General features: G+C 54.8%; 1 protein-coding gene across 9 annotated transcripts in view; it reads right to left on the bottom strand.

The window, feature by feature from the left end:
- Positions 1-14172, bottom strand: part of MSH5 (mutS homolog 5) — a 216587-nt gene that overhangs the window by 61990 nt on the left and 140425 nt on the right. The gene's annotated exons all lie outside the window — the stretch shown is intronic.

Below are 14172 nucleotides of genomic sequence, written 5' to 3'. Positions count from 1 at the left end.
ACATGGGAGAGGAAGGAGCTCACAGGAGAGCGCTGCTGCACATAGGAGAGGAAAGACCTCACAGGAGAGCGCTGCTGTGCATGGGAGAGGAAGGAGCTCACAGGAGAGCGCTGCTGCACATAGAAGAGGAAAGAGCTCACAGGAGAGCGCTGCTGTGCATGGGAGAGGAAGGAGCTCACAGTAGAGCGAGCTGCACATGGGAGAGGAAGGAGCTCACAGGAGAGCGTTGCTGCACATGGGAGAGGAAGTACCTCACACGAGAGCGCTGCTGTGCATGGGAGAGGAAGGAGCTCACAGGAGAGCGCTGCTGCACATGGGAGAGGAAGGAGCTCACAGGAGAGCGCTGCTGCACATAGGAGAGGAAAAAGCTCACAGGAGAGCGCTGCTGCACATGGGAGAGGAAGGAGCTCACAGGAGAGCGCTGCTGCACATGAGAGAGGAAGGAACTCACAGGAGAGCGTTGCTGCACATGGGAGAGGAAGTACTTCACAAGAGAGCGCTGCTGTGCATGGGAGAGGAAGGAGCTCACAGAAGAGCGCTGCTGTACATGGAAGAGGAAGGAGCTCACAGTAGAATGAGCTGCACATGGGAGAGGAAGGAGCTCACAGTAGAGCGTTGCTGCACATGGGAGAGGAAGTACCTCACAGGAGAGCGCTGCTGTGCATGGGAGAGGAAGGAGCTCACAGGAGAGCGCTGCTGCACATGGGAGAGGAAGGAGCTCACAGGAGAGCGCTGCTGCACATAGGAGAGGAAAGACCTCACAGGAGAGCGCTGCTGTGCATGGGAGAGGAAGGAGCTCACAGGAGAGCGCTGCTGCACATGGGAGAGGAAGGAGCTCACAGGAGAGCGCTGCTGCACATAAGAGAGGAAAGAGCTCACAGGAGATCGCTGCTGCACATGGGAGAGGAAGGAGCTCACAGGAGAGCGCTGCTGCACATGAGAGAGGAAGGAACTCACAGGAGAGCGTTGCTGCACATGGGAGAGGAAGTACTTCACAAGAGAGCGCTGCTGTGCATGGGAGAGGAAGGAGCTCACAGAAGAGCGCTGCTGTGCATGGGAGAGGAAGGAGCTCACAGTAGAGCGAGCTGCACATGGGAGAGGAAGGAGCTCACAGGAGAGCGTTGCTGCACATGGGAGAGGAAGAACTTCACAAGAGAGCGCTGCTGTGCATGGGAGAGGAAGGAGCTCACAGGAGAGCGCTGCTGTGCATGGGAGAGGAAGGAGCTCACAGTAGAGCGCTGCTGCACATGGGAGAGGAAGGAGCTCACGGGAGAGCGTTGCTGCACATAGTAGAGGAAAGACCTCACAGGAGAGCGCTGCTGTGCATGGGAGAGGAAGGAGCTCACAGGAGAGCGCTGCTGCACATGGGAGAGGAAGTACCTCACACGAGAGCGCTGCTGTGCATGGGAGAGGAAGGAGCTCACAGGAGAGCGCTGCTGCACATGGGAGAGGAAGGAGCTCACAGGAGAGCGCTGCTGCACATAGGAGAGGAAAAAGCTCACAGGAGAGCGCTGCTGCACATGGGAGAGGAAGGAGCTCACAGGAGAGCGCTGCTGCACATGAGAGAGGAAGGAACTCACAGGAGAGCGTTGCTGCACATGGGAGAGGAAGTACTTCACAAGAGAGCGCTGCTGTGCATGGGAGAGGAAGGAGCTCACAGAAGAGCGCTGCTGTACATGGAAGAGGAAGGAGCTCACAGTAGAATGAGCTGCACATGGGAGAGGAAGGAGCTCACAGTAGAGCGTTGCTGCACATGGGAGAGGAAGTACCTCACAGGAGAGCGCTGCTGTGCATGGGAGAGGAAGGAGCTCACAGGAGAGCGCTGCTGCACATGGGAGAGGAAGGAGCTCACAGGAGAGCGCTGCTGCACATAGGAGAGGAAAGACCTCACAGGAGAGCGCTGCTGTGCAGGGGAGAGGAAGGAGCTCACAGGAGAGCGCTGCTGCACATGGGAGAGGAAGGAGCTCACAGGAGAGCGCTGCTGCACATAAGAGAGGAAAGAGCTCACAGGAGATCGCTGCTGCACATGGGAGAGGAAGGAGCTCACAGGAGAGCGCTGCTGCACATGAGAGAGGAAGGAACTCACAGGAGAGCGTTGCTGCACATGGGAGAGGAAGTACTTCACAAGAGAGCGCTGCTGTGCATGGGAGAGGAAGGAGCTCACAGAAGAGCGCTGCTGTGCATGGGAGAGGAAGGAGCTCACAGTAGAGCGAGCTGCACATGGGAGAGGAAGGAGCTCACAGGAGAGCGTTGCTGCACATGGGAGAGGAAGAACTTCACAAGAGAGCGCTGCTGTGCATGGGAGAGGAAGGAGCTCACAGGAGAGCGCTGCTGTGCATGGGAGAGGAAGGAGCTCACAGTAGAGCGCTGCTGCACATGGGAGAGGAAGGAGCTCACGGGAGAGCGTTGCTGCACATAGGAGAGGAAAGACCTCACAGGAGAGCGCTGCTGTGCATGGGAGAGGAAGGAGCTCACAGGAGAGCGCTGCTGCACATGGGAGAGGAAGGAGCTCACAGGAGAGCGCTGCTGCACATAGAAGAGGAAAGAGCTCACAGGAGAGCGCTGCTGTGCATGGGAGAGAAAGGAGCTCACAGTAGAGCGAGCTGCACATGGGAGAGGAAGGAGCTCACAGGAGAGCGTTGCTGCACATGGGAGAGGAAGTACCTCACACGAGAGCGCTGCTGTGCATGGGAGAGGAAGGAGCTCACAGGAGAGCGCTGCTGCACATGGGAGAGGAAGGAGCTCACAGGAGAGCGCTGCTGCACATAGGAGAGGAAAGACCTCACAGGAGAGCGCTGCTGTGCATGGGAGAGGAAGGAGCTCACAGGAGAGCGCTGCTGCACATGGGAGAGGAAGGAGCTCACAGGAGAGCGCTGCTGCACATAGGAGAGGAAAAAGCTCACAGGAGAGCGCTGCTGCACATGGGAGAGGAAGGAGCTCACAGGAGAGCGCTGCTGCACATGAGAAAGGAAGGAACTCACAGGAGAGCGTTGCTGCACATGGGAGAGGAAGTACTTCACAAGAGAGCGCTGCTGTGCATGGGAGAGGAAGGAGTTCACAGAAGAGCGCTGCTGTACATGGGAGAGGAAGGAGCTCACAGTAGAAAGAGCTGCACATGGGAGAGGAAGGAGCTCACAGTAGAGCGTTGCTGCACATGGGAGAGGAAGTACCTCACAGGAGAGCGCTGCTGTGCATGGGAGAGGAAGGAGCTCACAGGAGAGCGCTGCTGCACATGGGAGAGGAAGGAGCTCACAGGAGAGCGCTGCTGCACATAGGAGAGGAAAGACCTCACAGGAGAGCGCTGCTGTGCATGGGAGAGGAAGGAGCTCACAGGAGAGCGCTGCTGCACATGGGAGAGGAAGGAGCTCACAGGAGAGCGCTGCTGCACATAAGAGAGGAAAGAGCTCACAGGAGATCGCTGCTGCACATGGGAGAGGAAGGAGCTCACAGGAGAGCGCTGCTGCACATGAGAGAGGAAGGAACTCACAGGAGAGCGTTGCTGCACATGGGAGAGGAAGTACTTCACAAGAGAGCGCTGCTGTGCATGGGAGAGGAAGGAGCTCACAGAAGAGCGCTGCTGTGCATGGGAGAGGAAGGAGCTCACAGTAGAGCGAGCTGCACATGGGAGAGGAAGGAGCTCACAGGAGAGCGTTGCTGCACATGGGAGAGGAAGAACTTCACAAGAGAGCGCTGCTGTGCATGGGAGAGGAAGGAGCTCACAGGAGAGCGCTGCTGTGCATGGGAGAGGAAGGAGCTCACAGTAGAGCGCTGCTGCACATGGGAGAGGAAGGAGCTCACGGGAGAGCGTTGCTGCACATGGGAGAGGAAGGAGCTCACAGGAGAGCGTTGCTGCACATGGGATAGGAAGGAGCTCAAAGGAGAGCGCTGCTGCACATGGGGGAGGAAGGAATAGAGGATGGCTGCTGCACATGAGAGAGGAAGTAGCTCACTGGAGAGCGCTGCTGCACATGGGAGAGGAAGGAGCTCACAGGAGAACGCTGCTGCACATGGGAAAGGAAGGAGCTCACAGGAGAGCGCTGCTGCACATAGGAGAGGAAAGAGCTCACAGGAGAGTGCTACTGCACATGGGAGAGGAAGGAGCTCACAGGAGAGCGTTGCTGCACAGGGGAGAGGAAGTAGCTCACTGGAGAGCACTGCTGCACAGGGGAGGAAGGGGCTCACAGGAGAGCGCTGCTGCACACGGCAGAGGATGTAGCTCACAGGAGAGCATTGCTGCACAGGGAAGAGGAAGTAGCTCACAGGAGAGCTCTGCTGCACATGGGAGAGGAAGGAGCTTACAAGAGAGCATTGCTGTGCATGGGAGAGGAAGTAGCTCACAGGAGAGCGCTGCTGCACAGGGGAGAGGAGGGAGCTCACAGGAGAGAGCTGCTGCACATGGGAGAGGAAGTACCTCACAAAAGAGCATTGCTGCACAGGCGAGAGGAAGTAGCTCACTGGAGAGCACTGCTGCACAGGGGAGGAAGGGGCTCACAGGAGAGCGCTGCTGCACACGGGAGAGGATGTAGCTCACAGGAGAGCATTGCTGCACAGGGAAGAGGAAGTAGCTCACAGGAGAGAGCTGCTGCACATAGGAAAGGAAGTAGCTCACAGGAGAGCGCGGCTGCACATGGGAGAGGAAGTAGCACACAGGAAAGCGCTGCTGCACATGGGAAAGGAAGGAGCTCACAGGAGAGCGTTGCTGCACATGGGAGAGGAAGTACCTCACAGGAGAGCACTGATGCACACGGGAGAGGAAGTACCTCACAGGAGAGCACTGCTGCACATGGGAGAGGAAGTAGCACACAGGAGAGCGCTGCTGCACATGGGAGAGGAAGTACCTCACAGGAGAGCGTTGCTGCACATGGGAGAGGAAGTAGCTCAAAGGAGTGCGCTACTGCACATGGGAGAGGAAGTAGCACACAGGAGAGCGCTGCTGCACATGGGAGAGGAAGTACCTCACAGGAGAGCGTTGCTGCACATGGGAGAGGAAGTAGCTCAAAGGAGTGCGCTACTGCACATAGGAGAGGAAGTAGATCACAGGAGAGCGCTGCTGCACAGGGAAGAGGAAACAGCTTAAAGGAGAGCGTTGCTGCACATGGGAGAGGAAGTAGCACACAGGAGAGCGTTGCTGCACATGGGAGAGGAAGTAGCTCACAGGAGAGCACTGCTGCACATGGGAGAGGAAGGAGCAGAGGGTGGCTGCTGCACATGGGAGAGGAAGTAGCTCACAGGAGAGCGCTGCTGCACATGGGAGAGGAAGTAGCTCACAGGAGAGCGCTGCTGCACAGGGAAGAGGAAAGAGCTGAAAGGAAAGCGTTGCTGCACATGGGAGCAGTGGTGCTCAGCAGAGCTCGAATATTCTAGTAGCTCGAATATTCGAGCTCTTTTTCAGCTATTCGAGCTCGGTATTCGAGCTCCGAATAGCTGGAGCTATTCGAATGGGCTATTCGAGTGAACTCGAATAGCCCATTCACTATTCGCGCTATTCGAGCTAACAGCGCTATTCGAGCTCGAATACCGAGCTCGAATAGCGTCATAGCCCAGATTGATGTCCTTAGAGCCAATCAGAGGGCTCCCAGGCCCTCTGACGGCAGCCAATCACAGAGGGGGACCCTGGCCAGCCCCTACCCTATAAATAGCGGCCGCCATGTTCCGTTTTTCCGTCCTTGCCTGACTTTGCACAGAGAGAGATCTGCTCCTTTGTGCTTTGGCTTAGCAAGAGCTTTATTGTGGTCAATCACCTAGCGTTTTTGCTCACATACACCTCCTATATACACCTATATTGTTGTTAGTTAGATAGACATTGTATTTTAGTTAGTAGCTTTTGTGTTACATAGAGAGAGACAGCTGCTGCAGGCTTACAGCTTTAGGCCTCAGGGCCTGCCTGTGTGGGCAGCTGTTCTCTCCTGTCCTCTGTTTATTTCTCATCTATACCAGTATTTCTGCTGTCCTTTACTACTGATTGATTGTATTTTGTATTGTAGTTATATACTGTAACTGTACTAGGACACTCACTGTCACTGTTCATAGGCTAGCTCCTGCGTGTGCGTGCACTCACTGTCTGTGTACACACACTCTATTTCCTTGTGATTACTACTGATTATTGTAACTGCTAGTTGTACTTCCTGACTGTTACTACTTACTTACTGTACTAGGGACACTCACTTAGTCACTGTTCATAGGCTAGCTCCTGCGCGTGTTTGCACGTGCGTGCACTCACTGTCGGTAGTGTACACACACTCTATTTCCTTGTGATTACTACTTATTATTGTAACTTCTAGTTGTACTTCCTGACTGTTACTACTTACTTACTGTACTAGGGACACTCACTCAGTCTCTGTTCATAGGCTAGCTCCTGCGCGTGTTTGCGCGTGCGTGCACTCACTGTCTGTAGTGTACACACACTCTATTTCCTTGTGATTACTACTTATTATTGTAACTTCTAGTTGTACTTCCTGACTGTTACTACTTACTGTAACGCTCGGTGAAGCACAGAGAGGTCTGATTACCGGTGATCTGCAGTATCACGGGAAATAGACGTATACCAGATTATATGTGATCTGCAGTATCACCGATAATCCAATATACTAGCTAACCTCTGGTCACCTGAGTAGAGTGTAGTGATTGGTGCAACAGTAATACAGAGGACAAGCCTCAGTGCAGCGAGGAGAACTGCACCGATCCCTTCCGCAGGTCTGAGTTCTCCAAGACGGGAGGAGTCAGACAGACAGTGGGAAGGGAGGTCCGAAAGTGACACTCAGGCGGAAGTGTCACTAACGGGACGGGGAACCGCCTCAAATCGTGAGGTCTGTTCTCGAGGTCGGACAAGCTAGGTTGTAACCAGACGGGCAGATAAGTACAATATCAGTAGGCAAAGGCGGAGTCAAAGTACAGGCAGGGTTCAGCAGCGGGGTATCAGAAATATCGGGGTACAAAATCAGGAGGCAGAGGCGGAGTCAAAGTACAGGCAGGGTTCGGCAGCGGGGTGTCAGAAATATCGGGGTACAGAATCAGGAGGCAGAGGCGGAGTCAAAGTACAGGCAGGGTTCAGCAACGGGGTATCAGATATAACGAGGTACAAGGTCAGAGTTCAGGAGGATAGTCGAGGCAGGCAAAAGGTCATAACAGATAATCACAATCAAACTAGTACTTTAAGCTATCAACAGAATCTAGCTTAGTGTAGGATTACAGCTCCAGCTGGTCCCGGCACACTAACGGATCTGACTACAGATCTGGGTGCTCCCACATGTGTGAACGCAACGCCAGACAAGGAACAAGTGAACAGCCAGCTGTATATATACACGGAGGCCTCTCCAGCACCTCCCTAAGTGCTGGACCAATCAGGATGGGAGCCAGAGTCAGCTGACCAACCTGGTCAGCTGACTCATCTCTGGCTGACATAAATTCTTCCTGAGTGCGCGCGCGCGTCACTCTAAACCCTGAGGGACTATGAGTCCCAGCCACAACTGCCCCGCTCTGCGGTGTCTCCGCAGCGGGGGCATGCGGACCAACCGCCGCGTCTGATGCGGCGGTTTCCCCGCTCTTCATGCGTCCCTGCACGGAGACAGCCGCCTCATGCTGAGGAGAGGCGGCTGCCTCTCCGTGTGTGTGGCGCGTGTGTGCGCGGAAAGAGCCGCCTGCCGCTGGATCATGGCGGCGGCTCTTCCGCGTTCTCACACTTACTTACTGTACTAGGGACACTCACTCAGTCTCTGTTCATAGGCTAGCTCCTGCGCGTGTTTGCGCGTGCGTGCACTCACTGTCTGTAGTGTACACACACTCTATTTCCTTGTGATTACTACTTATTATTGTAACTTCTAGTTGTACTTCCTGACTGTTACTACTTACTTACTGTACTAGGGACACTCACTCAGTCTCTGTTCATAGGCTAGCTCCTGCGCGTGTTTGCGCGTGCGTGCACTCACTGTCTGTAGTGTACACACACTCTATTTCCTTGTGATTACTACTGATTATTGTAACTGCTAGTTGTACTTCCTGACTGTTACTACTTACTTACTGTACTAGACACTCACTCAGTCACCTCGCCCACCAACCCACTACATTAAAGTACCCCACTTTTCACCCGCCCTTTTTAAAAAACTTTTGTGTTTACGCCCAAAACATCGAAGATGTCTGGAAGTGGCAGCCAGCGCAGTTTGGGCAAGGGGAAGGGCAGCAAGGGAATCAGGAGGAGAGGGAGCAGCATTGTGGCAAGCCGCGGGCGCGGCCGCGCCACCATGCACAGTTCCGCAGCAGCAGCGTCAGTGGCTAACATTCCTCCTATAGCCACTGGCCGTGGACGCCTTGGGCGCCGCCCAGCAGGAGCATCTGCAACTCACGCTGCAGAGACACAGCAGCAGCAGCGTGTAGCACCTGCTCCGATTTTCCTCCAGCCGGGTCGGAAACGTCCTATTGAGGAAAAGGATGCAGACACTGTGGTGCAACTGATGACGGAGGATGAGCAGCCCGCCATCAGCTCTGCATCCGAGGCCTCCACCCTCACCACCACCACCACCACCCCTGTTCGCAGCAGCCGCCCAGCAGGGCCTGGGGAGGAGGCCAGTTCACCGTCAGTCGCCGACCTGTCACTCAGCAGTCTTTTTACCCCAGGCACCATCAGGGTATTGTCTGCTGTTGTTGGCGATTTCGAGGAGGAGATGCTGATGGGCACTTTGGGGGAGGAGGGATTGGACAGCAAGACTGTGGCGACATTTAAGCAGCCCATCCATGCATCAGGAGAGGAGTTTGGGGGGTCATCATCCCAGCAGGACATGTTTCAGGAGGGGGAGGATGATGATGACACGGTGACAGACAGAGACTGGGTGCCACCAGCTCCAGGGGATGTCGTCATCAGCAGCTCTGAGGAGGAGGAGGAGGATGCGCTTGTGGGCCTTGCAAGGAGGCGCATCATTGCAAGCATTGGCAGCAGTAGGCAGGTCCCACAGCCTGCTGGTGTCTCAGGCTCAGCAGCAGCAGCAGCAGCATCTGCCAGTACCACCACCAGCCGCACCCAAGCCCCCCCCCAACCACCACAGGGAGACAGGCAGCAGCGGTTCCATGCCGTAGGGGGTTGTTTTTATCACCAATTTGGCGATTTTTCACCATGCCCACAGTGTACAGCAAGTACGCCACTTGCAACCACTGTCAGCGGAAGTTGAGCAGAGGTGCAGACCCCTTAAAGTTCAGTACCAGCTCGCTCATCAACCACCTTGCTGCGAAACATTTCCACCAGCATGAGGAGTTCCAGAGGCTGAAGGCATCTGGTGCTGGCAGTGGCACCACACCCATCACTGCACAGCCTTCAGCAGCAGCAGCAACAGCAGCCACCCGCCCTCCTGCTCCTCCAGCAGCACCAGCAGGAGTGCGGAAACGCACTGCTCCTCCCCCCTCTGCAACTCCTGCCGCCGACACTGAGGCCTGTTCTGGCAGCCAGTCCTCAGTGGCCTCCTCTGCTGTGTCCGCTGATTCCCGTGCCAGCAAAAGGCCACGCCAGAGCCATTTGAGCGAGTCCTTCCAGGGGGTGGTTAGGGCTCTGCCTCCCAGCAGCCGTCGCGTGCGGCAGCTGAACGGCTTGCTGGCACGGGCCATGTGCTCCCAACTCCTGCCGTACACGCTCGTGCAGGAGGGGAGCGACATGCGTGCGCTGCTTGCTTGTGCAGCCCCAGACTGGCAGCTCCCCAGCAGACACTTCTTCGCCCGCAAGGCCATTCCTGCACTGCACCGCTTTGTGATGGCCAATGTGGAGCGAGGGCTGGAGCACGCGGTTGGTGAAAGGGTCCACGTCACCATGGACTCCTGGAGCAGCCGCTTCGGGACAGGCCGCTACCTGTCCTTCACTGTCCACTGGGTCAGCTTGATGGAAGGGGGTGAGGATGGGAGAGCAGCAGCGGGCACAGCAGCAGCAGCAACACAGTGGGTGGTGCCACCCCGCAGGGTCAGGTGAACTGCAGCAGGTTCCTCCGATCCTCTGCCATCCTCCGGCACACCTGGCCAAACCCCCCGCCTCAGCAGCAGCGTGAAGGCCCGCCACTGCCAAGCGCTGCTGCACTTGGTCAGCCTTGGGAAGACCAAGCTGACGGCAACCCATGTGTTGGCCAAACTCCAGGAGCAGGAGAGGATTTGGCTGACCCCCAGAGGCCTCAGAGTCGGAGAGGTGGTTGCCGACAATGGGGCCAATCTGGTTGCCGCAATAGACAGGGGAAACCTGACCCACATCCCCTGTCTTGCCCACGTGCTGAACCTGGTGGTGCAGAAGTTCTTGCGCACCTACCAGGGGATGGGCGAACTGCTGGAAACGGCAAGGAACGTTGTGCGTCACTTCCGGCGCTCGGCTGCAGCCTGTGCGAGCCTGGAAGACGTGCAAAAGGAGCTGGAGCTGCCACGCCATCGGCTGATCCTTGACGTTCCGACTCGCTGGAACTCCACCCTGGCGATGTTGGAGCGTCTGGTTGAACAGAAGCACGCTGTCAACCAGTACCTTGCCCTGGCCACTGTTTCCGCCGCTCAGAGAAGGGACAAGACCAGCAACATCCCGTCCATCGTCCCCGATGATGACTGGAGGCACATGCAGCAGGTGTGCTTAATGCTGGCTCCCTTTCTGCAGGCCACTAACATGGTGAGCAGGGACCATGCTATGGTCTGCGAGTGGGTGCCCCTGGTTTGTCTGCTGAACAGGGCCCTCGATGCTTTGCTGGAACAGGGAGCGGCAGCCTTGGACCAGCAGGAGCGTCATGCAGCTGCACAGTCCACCTCTGAGGGGGAGGAGGAGGACTTGGTGGAGGTCCCTGACCTTGCTGCTGATGAGGGGGATCAGCACAGCGCAGCTGAGTTGTGCGGGGGTGGAGAGAGGATGAGGCGGCAGAGGAGGAGGATGAGGACAGCAGCACTGCCATCGATGTGCCAGCACACGTGGCCCGCCTCTTCCCAATGGCAGCGCACATGCTGGCGTGCCTGCGCAGGGACCCCAGAGTGATCCAGATGAAGCAGAGGGAGGAGATCTGGATCAGCATGATGTTGGACCCACGCCTCAAGGGGAAGTTGAGCCAGTTCCTGCCGCCTGCAGGAGGAGACCCAGCGCAACAAATAAGGAGCTTGCAGCAGGCCCTTGTTGAGCGCTTGGAGGAAGCCTTGCCCCAGCCTTCCACCCCCACTGTCCAGCCAGCACAGAGGCAGCAGCAGGTGCCTGCATCCAGCAGCAAGCGCCCCACAGACCTGCTGTCTCTCAGCAACGAGCTCTACAGGACTGTAGAGGCTCCGGCAGCAGTGACTAGAGAGGAGGTGCATGCAGCAGCATCCTCCTCCGGTCACAGCCAGCGCCTGACCCGTATGGTGGCTGACTACATGGGGTCCTACAGCGGGCTTGACAGCGATGCCCCTGTTGATCCCATGGAGTATTGGGTCAAGCGCCTGGAGATCTGGAGCGAGCTGGCGCAGTACGCCCTGGAAGTGCTGTCCTGCCCCCCTTCCAGCATGCTGTCCGAGCGCTGCTTCAGTGCAGCTGGTGGCGTGGTCACCGAGAAACGCTCACGTCTGTCTCACAAGTCTGTGGACAGACAGACGTTTCTCAAGATGAACCAGGCGTGGGTGGAAGGCAAGTTCCTGGCCCCTGTTGTCGGCGAGAGGGGGACATGAACTGGCTGCCGGAACTTAGAACCATCGTTAATGTGCCTTACCACCCTTTAGCACCTCCTGGCTCCTTCTCACTAAGCCAGCCTGGTTCACTTTGACTATTACGTCGCCTGCAGCCACACATTTTACACCTACAGTGGGCTGCTGTGTACTGCCCTTCTGCTGTCTGTCTGTGTTTCCCACTGCCAGGGTACACAGAATTACCTTCTGCTGCCACTCTGCCACCAGCTATTACGTCAAACAATAGCTGCTCACATAATTACTCCTCCATTCCTCCTGCTGCTGCTGCTGTCTGTCTGTGTTTCCCACTGCCAGGGTACACAGATTTACCTTCTGCTGCCACTCTGCCTCCAGCTATTACGTCAAAAAATAGCTATATCTGTGTAATTGGTTGTAAAACCAAAACTACAAAACCATAAAAAAAAAAAAAGGTTTAATTTTTCAGAGGTGCCCGGGTTGAAAACTGTGTTGTCCCAGTTGTGTATTGGACACGATGTGGGCTGCACGACCGCTGTCTGGGACCTCCTGCCTGCTGTGTTTATTTACAGCCCTGGTATCACCGCTAGGTACCAGGGCTATTATGTCACGCTGCCTGCCTGCTGCCACACTCACACTACTCCTCCATTCCTCCTGCTGCTGCTGTCTGTCTGTGTTTCCCACTGCCAGGGTACACAGAATTACCTTCTGCTGCCACTCTGCCACCAGCTATTACATCAAACAATAGCTGCTCACATAATTACTCCTCCATTCCTCCTGCTGCTGCTGCTGTCTGTCTGTGTTTCCCACTTCCAGGGTACACAGATTTACCTTCTGCTGCCACTCTGCCACCAGCTATTACGTCAAAAAATAGCTATATCTGTGCAATTGGTTGTTAAACCAAAACTACAAAACCATAAAAAAAAAAAAAAGGTTTAATTTTTCAGAGGTGCCCGGGTTGAAAACTGTGTTGTCCCAGTTGTGTATTGGACACGATGTGGGCTGCACGACCGCTGTCTGGGACCTCCTGCCTGCTGTGTTTATTTACAGCCCTGGTATCACCGCTAGGTACCAGGGCTATTATGTCACGCTGTCTGCCTGCTGCCACACTCACACTACTCCTCCATTCCTCCTGCTGCTGCTGTCTGTGTTTCCCACTGCCAGGGTACACAGAATTACCTTCTGCTGCCACTCTGCCACCAGCTATTACGTCAAACAATAGCTGCTCACATAATTACTCCTCCATTCCTCCTGCTGCTGTCTGTCTGTGTTTCCCACTGCCAGGGTACACAGATTTACCTTCTGCTGCCACTCTGCCACCAGCTATTACGTCAAAAAATAGCTATATCTGTGTAATTGGTTGTAAAACCAAAACTACAAAACCATAAAAAAAAAAAAGGTTTAATTTTTAAGAGGTGCCCGGGTTGAAAACTGTGTTGTCCCAGTTGTGTATTGGACACGATGTGGGCTGCACGACCGCTGTCTGGGACCTCCTGCCTGCTGTGTTTATTTACAGCCCTGGTATCACCGCTAGGTACCAGGGCTATTATGTCACGCTGCCTACCTGCTGCCACACTCACACTACTCCTCCATTCCTCCTGCTGATGCTGCTGTCGGTCTGTGTTTCCCACTGCCAGGGTACACAGAATTACATTCTGCTGCCACTCTGCCACCAGCTATTACGTCAAACAATAGCTGCTCACATTACTCCTCCATTCCTCCTGCTGCTGCTGCTGTCGGTCTGTGTTTCCCACTGCCAGGGTACACAGAATTACATTCTGCTGCCACTCTGCCACCAGCTACTACGTCAAACAATAGCTATATATCTGTGTAATTTGTTTTACAAACAAAACCAAAAAACCATAAAAAAAAAAAAAGGTTTAATTTTTCAGAGGTGCCCGGATTGAAAACTGTGTTGTCCCAGTTGTGTATTGGACACGATGTGGGCTGCACGACCGCTGTCTGGGACCTCCTGCCTGCTGTGTTTATTTACAGCCCTGTTATCACCGCTAGGTACCAGGGCTATTATGTCACGCTGCCTGCCTCATTGACTGCCTGCTGCCACACACTCATCCTCATCCTCCTGCTGCTGAATTTACCTCCTGCTGTCTGTGTGTTTCCACTACCAGGGAGCACATACAATGGCGCTTCCAACATGCGTGCGCCACCAGCTATTTGTTACACTCAAAAATAGCTGCATTTCTTTAAAAAAAATATATAAAAGAGAAATAAGTGAAGAAGAAGAAGACGATATAGAAAAAGAAGGAGCAGAAGAAGAAGAAGAAGAAGAAGCAGAAGAAGAAGGAGAAGAAGAAGAAGAAGAAGGAGAAGAAGATGAAGAAGATGAAGAAGATGATGAAGAAGAAGAAGATGAAGAAGATGAAGAAGAAGAAGATGAAGAAGATGATGAAGAAGAAGAAGATGAAGAAGATGAAGAAGAAGAAGATGAAGAAGATGAAGAAGAAGAAGATGAAGAAGAAGATGAAGAAGAAGAAGAAGAAGATGAAGAAGAAGAAGAAGATGAAGAAGAAGAAGATGAAGAAGAAGTAGACAATATAGAAGAAGAAG

Source organism: Hyperolius riggenbachi, chromosome 8 (genome assembly GCF_040937935.1).
Source record: "Hyperolius riggenbachi isolate aHypRig1 chromosome 8, aHypRig1.pri, whole genome shotgun sequence".
Lineage (NCBI taxonomy): Eukaryota > Metazoa > Chordata > Amphibia > Anura > Hyperoliidae > Hyperolius > Hyperolius riggenbachi.
The sequence above is the reverse complement of the archived record's forward strand: the minus strand, read 5'-3'. Positions and strand labels throughout refer to the sequence as shown.